At 44.6% G+C, this 8,471-nt stretch overlaps 1 protein-coding gene across 4 annotated transcripts in view; it reads left to right on the top strand.

Moving 5' to 3' along the window:
* OPA1 (OPA1 mitochondrial dynamin like GTPase) overlaps positions 1 to 3,669 on the top strand; it is a 91,227-nt gene extending 87,558 nt beyond the window's left edge. For all 4 annotated transcript variants that reach the window (XM_004712285.2, XM_004712290.2, XM_004712286.3 and 1 more), the window contains one exon: positions 786 to 3,669. The gene's annotated coding sequence lies outside the window, so the exon portion shown is untranslated. The remainder of the gene's footprint in view (positions 1 to 785) is intronic.
* Positions 3,670 to 8,471: the final 4,802 nt, after the last annotated feature.

Below are 8,471 nucleotides of genomic sequence, written 5' to 3'. Positions count from 1 at the left end.
CTGTCAAATCAATTCTGACTCATGGTGACTCCCTGTGGGCAAGTGCAATGCTCTGTAGGCTGATGTTCATGACTGTGGTCTTTTGGGAACAGATCTCCAGGGCTGGGGCTTCTAAGGTGTCCCTGACTTGAGTTACAGCCCTCAGCCTCTCAGGTCCACAGTCCCCCGCTTAGCCACTTGTGCCACTCAAGACTCCAAAGAAGAATGGTGCTCTAGGCTAATTTGGAGACATTCCAGTGGTGGTGTGGTTATTATACGTTGGGCTGAAAACTCAAGGGCCACAGTTTGAAACCACCAGCCCTCTGCTGGATGGAAGATAAGCATGTTTTCCCATTAAAGGCCTTTAGTATGTAGTGCTCCTCTGCTTAACATATTTTTTAAATGTTAAAAAATATTTAACATGTAAATATTTTAAATGTTAAAATATTTAACATTTAAAATGTTAAGCATCTGTAATTCTAATTCTTTTTTTTTTTTTTTTTGGTAATTCTAATTCTTGCTGAGGATGTTTACACCTAAAACAGACATAGAGATTCTTTGTCTACCTGTCAATTGTAGTATAACAGGTCTTTTACTCCTTTTCTGTAAGAAAATGAATTACAGGATTCTTTGTGATGTGTATGTAATCTTAGATGGACTTATGCTAATACTTGGGTTACATTTTAAACGATTCTGTTCAAACTAGCAAGTGCAAGAAGGTGTGCTTCAGTAGTCTCAGTGAAGCTTGTCAAGAAATGTTGTGTTTGTCTTCACAAACCTAACTGTGAAATGCTTTTGTTTTTCAGAATGCCACTCATCATTGCCTCTCTGCCTACATATGAAGAAAGAAAATTCCTCCAGAGTCCTTTGTCCTGCCTCTTTTTGTTCTGCTGTTCCCCTTTATAAACATACAATAAAGTCACGGGATAAAATCACGTGTGCATAGTAGAGACGCCTTAACCACGGTTGCCCGTCGAGTGGAAGACCAGTGGATACAGCATTCGCACCCTGTTTTATTGTCTTGAGGTGACAAATTGCGATGATATAAGTATGGTGGCCATTAAGGTCGGTACTGGAAAATAAGGGACTTGTTGACCTGCTTGTCTTATCCCCTCATTTGTGGGAGCACTGGTGCCACTAATCTCTGCGAGCCTTTTCCGGAAAAAGAAGGCCAGGTGTTTTGAATGAAAGCCTAGCGAGGTGAGTGGAGACATGAAGTTATGGGAGCCTACTCACTTGTTGACATTATCTGTGGTGTTGTATGCTGGGAGCTACTGGACTGTGGGAGTGCCCTTTACACTCACCACGGGACATAAAAACAGTTGACTGAAGAACCCGTCCGATAGGTTAATTTGCTTTTAACTGCAAGGTAAATCAGAGATTCCAACCTTTTTCACTGACCACTGAGAGAGTTGCCTGAGAAGGCTAAGGCCAGAGCCCTTCGGACCGCGCGTTTCAGTTGGTCGTCTTGTACTCCTGTGCCCGTTGGAAATTAATTCATTTTGGATGTTGTGTACTTAAGCCAGACTTTCTGCTAACAGTGCTATTGACGGAGCTGTTGGATTCTGACACAGGATGAGGCAGTTGAGATAATAATGGGTTGATTGGTTTCATTTCCAGTTTCCAAACAGGATAGGCAGGCCATCGGGGGAAAGCAGTCTTTCATAAAGCTGTTTATAATGTCGATGTGATTTCAACACTTAGAATGATGCTGACCCTCCTCTCTTAGCTGGGTGTCTAGGGAAGACCTTAAGTTTAACTCATTGAATTTCGATTGTAATAATGCCCTTCACATCATTTTTATGTGTTTTATATATATTTTTTATTGACTTAAAAGACTTTTTGATTGGCTGAGAGCAAAGAGATATGCCATTTTGATTTAAAATGTTTTGTTTGTTTGTTTGTTTGTTTGTTTGTTTCATTTAAGGTTATTCTTTGCTGCCTTTTCATTAAGCCATATTATGATAACAAAAAAGTGGGCCATCATGTTACAGTTCTTATTTTACAATTTACCTAGTAGTCCATTGCCCGGGGTTGGGATTAGGATTGTTTTGTTTTGCTTTGCTTTTTGTAACAGTTCCTTACACCCCCTTCCTCCCCCTTTTTTTGCTTTTACACATCAGTGCATCCTTGTTCAAGGTCTGATGCTTAATCTCCCAAGTTGAAGGACATTACAAATATTTTGGAAATTGACAGTTCAGTTCAGTAAACAGTCGTTGTTTACTGTTGAATGAAAGTGGACCCTCTGAAGCAGCTAGTGGCTGTATCCATTGTTGCTCAGTGGGCGCGGGACACCTGTGCTGCGGACAAGAGCAGAGGACCAGTGCTCCGCACACTAACCCGCCCTCTCCCCCAGGCAGCCTGCAGGTATGGATGGCCCTTGCTGGAGCGGGTGGTTGTAAAACACAACCACTGTAAGAGAAAAGAGGAAGTAGGCCGTGTTTATTTCTGTGAGCTGTGGTCTAGAAAAGAAGACCTCTGCTAGGGTTGTACAGACCTCTCTCCAGCCAAAGGCTGCGGGAGTCAGTCCTCTCACCACATCCCCTGCACCCCTCCTATGAATTTCTTTGTAAAGGAAGGGGTGGTCACCTGCATTTCTTTGAAGAGATCAGTATTGTAATTTAAATATATAAATAGAATATATAAATTAATATTATTCAAAGTGTCATTTTCATGAATCCAGACATCCCCCATCTTTCTCAGTAATATAATTTCTTTCAAAGAATATATAATTTTTTGTAGATGATCTCATATTAAGCATGCTTTTTTTTTTTAGAAAGCTAGATATTTATTAAAAGTAGATGTTATTGATAGAAAGAAATAAAATTCTGATTCTCACCGGTAACCCTGTGTGTCATGTTTGTAGTTCAAAAATTAGAAATTATTTTTATTGAAACAAAAAAAAAATGCCATCTTGGATTTTCAGGCTATATAAGTTAAGCTTTAACTGGGACAGAAATCTGAATTTTTTTGGTATGAATGTGCAAAAAACGAAGTAAGCAAACTATGGGCAACTGTTGTAAATAGGTGGGGTCAAAATGGACTTGATCAGAGTGTCAGTTTGAAAAAAACAGCATCAATAGGAAATGAATGATTGTTTACAAGTGGGGCAATCTGCCTTTTCTAGTAGCTTTAATTATATTCTTTGCTCTGCATAGATTCTGGTTTTCCAGGCTTTAATCTGATAGCCACCTTCCCATAAAGAAATTAGCTTCCAAAAGGCAAGTAAACAGGGGTACCACTGAGGTGTAGGGAGCGTAGCTGGAGTGGTGCTTCCTAACCTGGCAGCTGGGGCGTTTCACGTACGATAACAGGAGTGTAGGTTTAATGGGAAAGCAGGTGGTTAATAATGGTAAGATTTAGTTTAGATAGCATTTCTCTGTGAAAAGAAACAGCTCTGTAGCTTTCCAGTTGCGCTCAAAGCAGGAGTTTTTGCCTCCTGAGCAAATAATGTGCTTCGGTTTAGCAAGACAAAATGTGTGTGAAAATTGTCGTACATTTTGAACAGTCATGGCTATGTGTTATATAATTATGTAAAACTTGTGTTCACTTGTGCACTGTGAATGAACTTTGTGTCATTTTTTTTAAACCTTCACACTACTACCTTCAGACGTTACTGCAACTTCTATTTCGCCTGTGCTTGATCTAAAGTCATTTGTCTAAATGAATAATTAAAAGCTATGTAAATCCCATTATAATTCTATTCTTGGAGAGCGTATTTTAAATTGTCTGCGCTTCAGTGAGGTAAAGACCTGTATATGTAGAGGCACTGTTTGACTCCCAGAAGCCAGGGGGACCCAGCGATTGAGACCTCAGCTGGTAACCAAGGGTCTATCGACGGGTGAAACCCACCAATCTCCATGGAAAACAAGACATGGCAGCCTGCTCCAGTAACGCTCACGGAGCCCTGGTCAGTTGGTCCTCCTCCTCCCTGGAGGGTTGTTCCGAGCCAAGTGATCTGATGACAGTGCATCTGGGCTGCTTTATGTCCACCCCCACCCCGCTGTATCTCTGAGTCCATGGTCTGACAAGTGTGCACTTCCCACAGCGTTTCACTAGTTCACAGTCGGTCAGTGCTGGTTGTAATATTCTTCTTCTCTTGTGCCACGGAGTCGATTCCAACTCAGAGCAGCACTCACGGATAGAGTGGAACTGCTGCCCCAGGCTTCTCAGGCTGTCGTTTACAGAAGTAGACCAGCACATCGTTCTCCCACCAACGGACTGAACCAAGCCCACCTTTCAGCTAGCCGCCAAGCACTGACTCACTGCGCTGCCAGGACTCCTGTTTCATATCTCAATACAATTCAACACATGTGGGTATCTTTTAATGGCATTGCTTTGACAGGCGTGGTTTTCATTTGTGATGCTAACCTCCTTAGTGAGTCACGAGTGTTACCCAGAAGTCTCAACACTGGACGAGACCTGATACCTGCCATTGCGAGCCGTTGCGGTTGCGTGGGACACAATGCTGCCGGGCCCTGTGCTACCCCCAGGATCAGTTAGGGCGCAGATTATTGCGATCCACATCATGGTCATCCGCTGGTTTTCAGAAGTAGGTCACTCGGCATTGCTTCCCGGTCTAGTTTAGTCTGGAGCCCCGCTGAAACCTGCTGAGCATCACAGCAACACGCAAGCCTCCTCTGGCAGATGGCTGGTTCTTGGCTAGAAATTGAACCACGTGAAAGAATAGAGCTCTTCAACAAGATTGTCAAATATTTACTCTTTTTTTAAAGTTTTCCCTGAACTTAGCTCATAAAGGCTGCCTGTAACTGTGGCTTGTCACATGCATGAAGTCGGGCAAAGGTAGGTGTGACTTTCTGAAAACTCCGACAGGTTAGCCAAACCGAAACAACACCAGTCCCAGAGTCACAGCTCCGTATTTGTGAGCATGACAATGTTCGTATCTGCAAGTGAAGTTGATTCCTTTAGAAAGTACAAAGCCAAGGACATGTTTCAACCCTATCACTTATTCCACCAAACTTAGTTTAAGGCCCAAACAGTCCTACTGTGGATTGAGTTTTCATCCTTTGTGGAACTGAAGTTCAAAATCTTTACTTAACAACACAATTTGAAGAGTTAATAATGTTTGTATTGCTCCTGAAGATTTAACAGCGCTCTAGGTGAAGTAGCTACCATGTGCTTGTGAGTAACACCAGTGTATTATTAATTGCATTACAAAAACGCGTTTTTAAAGTCAGCAAGGAGACCTAGTGTGTGTCAACGGTGATTCTTTCTGTGCACGTTCGACTTCTCCGATAGATGTAGAACTCTCAAGGGTTTAAGACAAGCATCAAAACTGGCTCAAAGTTAAAATATGACAATATCAGGACAGTTTGAATGCAGGTGACCTTTTAACGCCAAGGACAATGATAACATTTAGGGCAAGAAAAACTTAAAACAGATTATTCAATTAAATCTGTACCCTGAAATGATAATTGAATTTATCACTTGAAAATTGAGATCGTCTGATGATTGCTCTCAGGAAGACTTCTCGTGGTCTACCTTCACCTGACGCACCCGAGGTGAGATCATCGGCCCACTCGCTGATGCAGACACTGCCCCTTTTAAAGGCTTTCCCACTGAACCGCCTTCAGCTGTTCATTTTGTTGTGGTTAGGAACAAGAATCCTTATTGTTCCATGATCCTCTGGGAAAAAATCCAACTTTAGCCCGTTTCTTATGTAAATATTTGAGACTATTCAAATATCTTGGTTAAAAAAATAAAGTGAGCTCCACACACCTGGGAACACCCAAGCCCACGTGGCTGCCCCTGTCCTCCAAGAGAGCTCTTGGCACCTTGTGAAGAAGATACAGGTTGCATTCTGATAACCTAGCAACCCCACCACCACCACCAATATATGTGGCCAAAAAGAAAGAATAAAGATGCACTCCTTAGCGTGCAAGCCCACTTAGTCGTGTAGTCAAGCAGTCAGTCATGTAGCAACCGCACGGAAAGCAGAATGCATCCACTTAACAGAAACAGCCCTGGTTGACTGTGATCGGGCACATGCTGAAAGCGCACGAGACGTCAACCGTTTGAAGGAATAATGTAAGAATAGATCAACTCCACTGTATTTCGTTTCATTATACTGTGCTCTTGGAGACCTGTGTGTGACATGGTGGCCCGGAGCTTTGACTGCCAACCCAAAAGCTGTTGTTCAAACTCACCAAGCACCGCACAGGAGAGAGATGAGGCTGCTTCAAAGATTTTCAGCCTCAGAAACCCTGGGAGCCCTTCTTAGACCTAGAGGGTTGCTCTGGTAGGACTTGCAGCGGGATTTAGGGGGGTGGGGGGTGGATTTTGCAGACAAGGGATTCCAGTTGAAGGCACCACATTTTCTGGAGAAAGATGAATGACATGCTTCTGTGATTGCTCACATTCATTAGAACAAGGATTTGCTAGCTAATTTGGGGCTAGCAACATTTCCCACTCTAGGCAAATTACTTCCTTCTGACAATGAGGAAGAACTCCATAGATTCTTTTGCTGCAACTGCCAGGAGTGCTGGAATTAATTCAGGTCCTTTAATTCTTGGTGCATTTTTACAGGCTGACCTTGGAGATAGCAGTGAGTTGCATAACTCCCTTGGTCCCACCCCCCACCCCCCCACCGTGCATCCAAAAGTTGTTTACTTCTGATTTTCAAAGTGTGTAATAAATAGTATGGAGAATTTGCGATGTTGTAAGAGCGCCCGCTCTTGGATGAGTGGTGCCAGTAGACTAACTCAGCCAACTCAGGGTGGCCCAGGCTGTTGTTGATTTTTAACCACAGTCACTCCAAAGCTCAGTAAAGCCGCATGCAATAAAATGAGGTGAGCCTGTCGCCGGTTTTTCATGTGTCTTAACAAAAGTAGTCATGCATCAAAATGCAGAGCTCACTATTTCATTTCTCTCTTGAAAAATGCATTTTTCTAGAGTATGTTTAAAGGAGTTTGGGTGGCACCTGGCCATGAGTCAGAAAGTTGGCTGTTCAAACCTGCCCAGGGGCCTCTTAAGAGACAGGCCTGGGGGTCAACTTCTGAAAGGTCACAGCCTTGGGAATCGCAGGGAGCAGGCCTGCTCCGCACACCTGGAGTCCCCACGAGTCCACGTGGACTGGACAACCGAAAACACATTTTTTCCCAACCAATAATACAACAGCATATTTGTTAGACAAAAATCTGTTGGTGTTCATTGGACATACTCACACAGGATAGAGATGCTCAGGTGGTGTACCCCAACTCCCAACCATGCCAAATTAGACTTGTTTTTCTGCACTCAGTGTGTTTGTAATGATCTCAAGAACACAGCGAGTGGCAACGACGAACCCACCTCCCGAAGACCACAAGCAACACGAACAGGAAGAAGAGGAGGCTGGTGCAGGTTTAGGGGGTGGGGTGAGAGCATTCACCGATACATATACGTGTGCAGCCTTTCCAAAGAGAGGCGTTCTTATTGGGGGCCCAGAACACAGAACGCCAAGAAGTGTAGTGTAACTGGCCCCTAGCGTTTGAGGCTCCCATCTAGGAAACCCTCCGAAGCCTTTTTACTGGTCAGCATCCTATCTTGGATCCACAAGACTTTCAGTTTTCCTTGTAAATCTTGAAGAAGAGAACTTGGATCTCGAGCACAGGAATCAGCATGTCCTGTTTTGCCTGCGTTAGCGCATTCGTGCAGTGTTGGCCATCCCCATTTTATAGATTGGGAAACTTGATCCCCAAAGCTGCATGTCACTTGTCCACAGTTAGTGTAGCGAGTCTCAGCGTCTCAAGTTGAAAACGCCTTTCTGATGATAAGCCTGCACTTAGCTAAATGACTGTCCCTCCCCGCCCGCCGTAGTTACCTGGTGCTGCTGTAACAGACACACCTCACGAGGACATCTTTAACACACTTACTCTTTCGCAAGTTAGCGCGCCAGGAGGCTAAATAGGCTGTGCCAGTGGCAGGGGCAGGTTTTCTCCACGGCGGCTCTCCTGGCCACAACTGTGACGGGGCACGCCCCGGGGAGGGCTGCTCATGTTTGGTGGCCATCTTCCCCTGCGTCCAGGAGGTTCTCGGTGAAGGAACCATGCCCAGAGGACGAACTTCGTTCCCAGTAGCCAGGCCCCCTCTCTGCGCACTTCTTTTTCCTTTTATCCCTGGAAGACAAGGGACAATGCAGGCCACACTCCAGGGAAACTCCCCTTGTATTGGATCAGGGCTGGCACCTGAAGAGGTCATCTGACTCCCACCCTGGCATCAAGTAAACTAGTTCATAGTGACCCATGAGGACAGGGTAGAACCGGCCTCTGAGGCCTGGGCACAGAGACACTGCAGAGCTCTCCCCAACACAGCTGGGACCCCACATGCTTCTGGAGGCTCCTCACTGCAGCCCAGCTCCACTCAGACCCACGTCTGTGACGTCATTCATGCACCCAGTGCCAGCCAGGTCCCGTGGGTGCATGCGTGTGTTTCGCCAGCTGTGTACTCTGATTGGCTGGGCTCTTGATGTGCAGCTACAGTTGGTCACAAACTTG

This window comes from Echinops telfairi, unplaced genomic scaffold (assembly GCF_000313985.2).
Source record: "Echinops telfairi isolate 266 unplaced genomic scaffold, ASM31398v2 ScPeMD7_17;HRSCAF=63, whole genome shotgun sequence".
NCBI lineage: Eukaryota > Metazoa > Chordata > Mammalia > Afrosoricida > Tenrecidae > Echinops > Echinops telfairi.
Note: the sequence above shows the minus strand (reverse complement) of the source record. Positions and strands in the feature narration are given on the sequence as shown.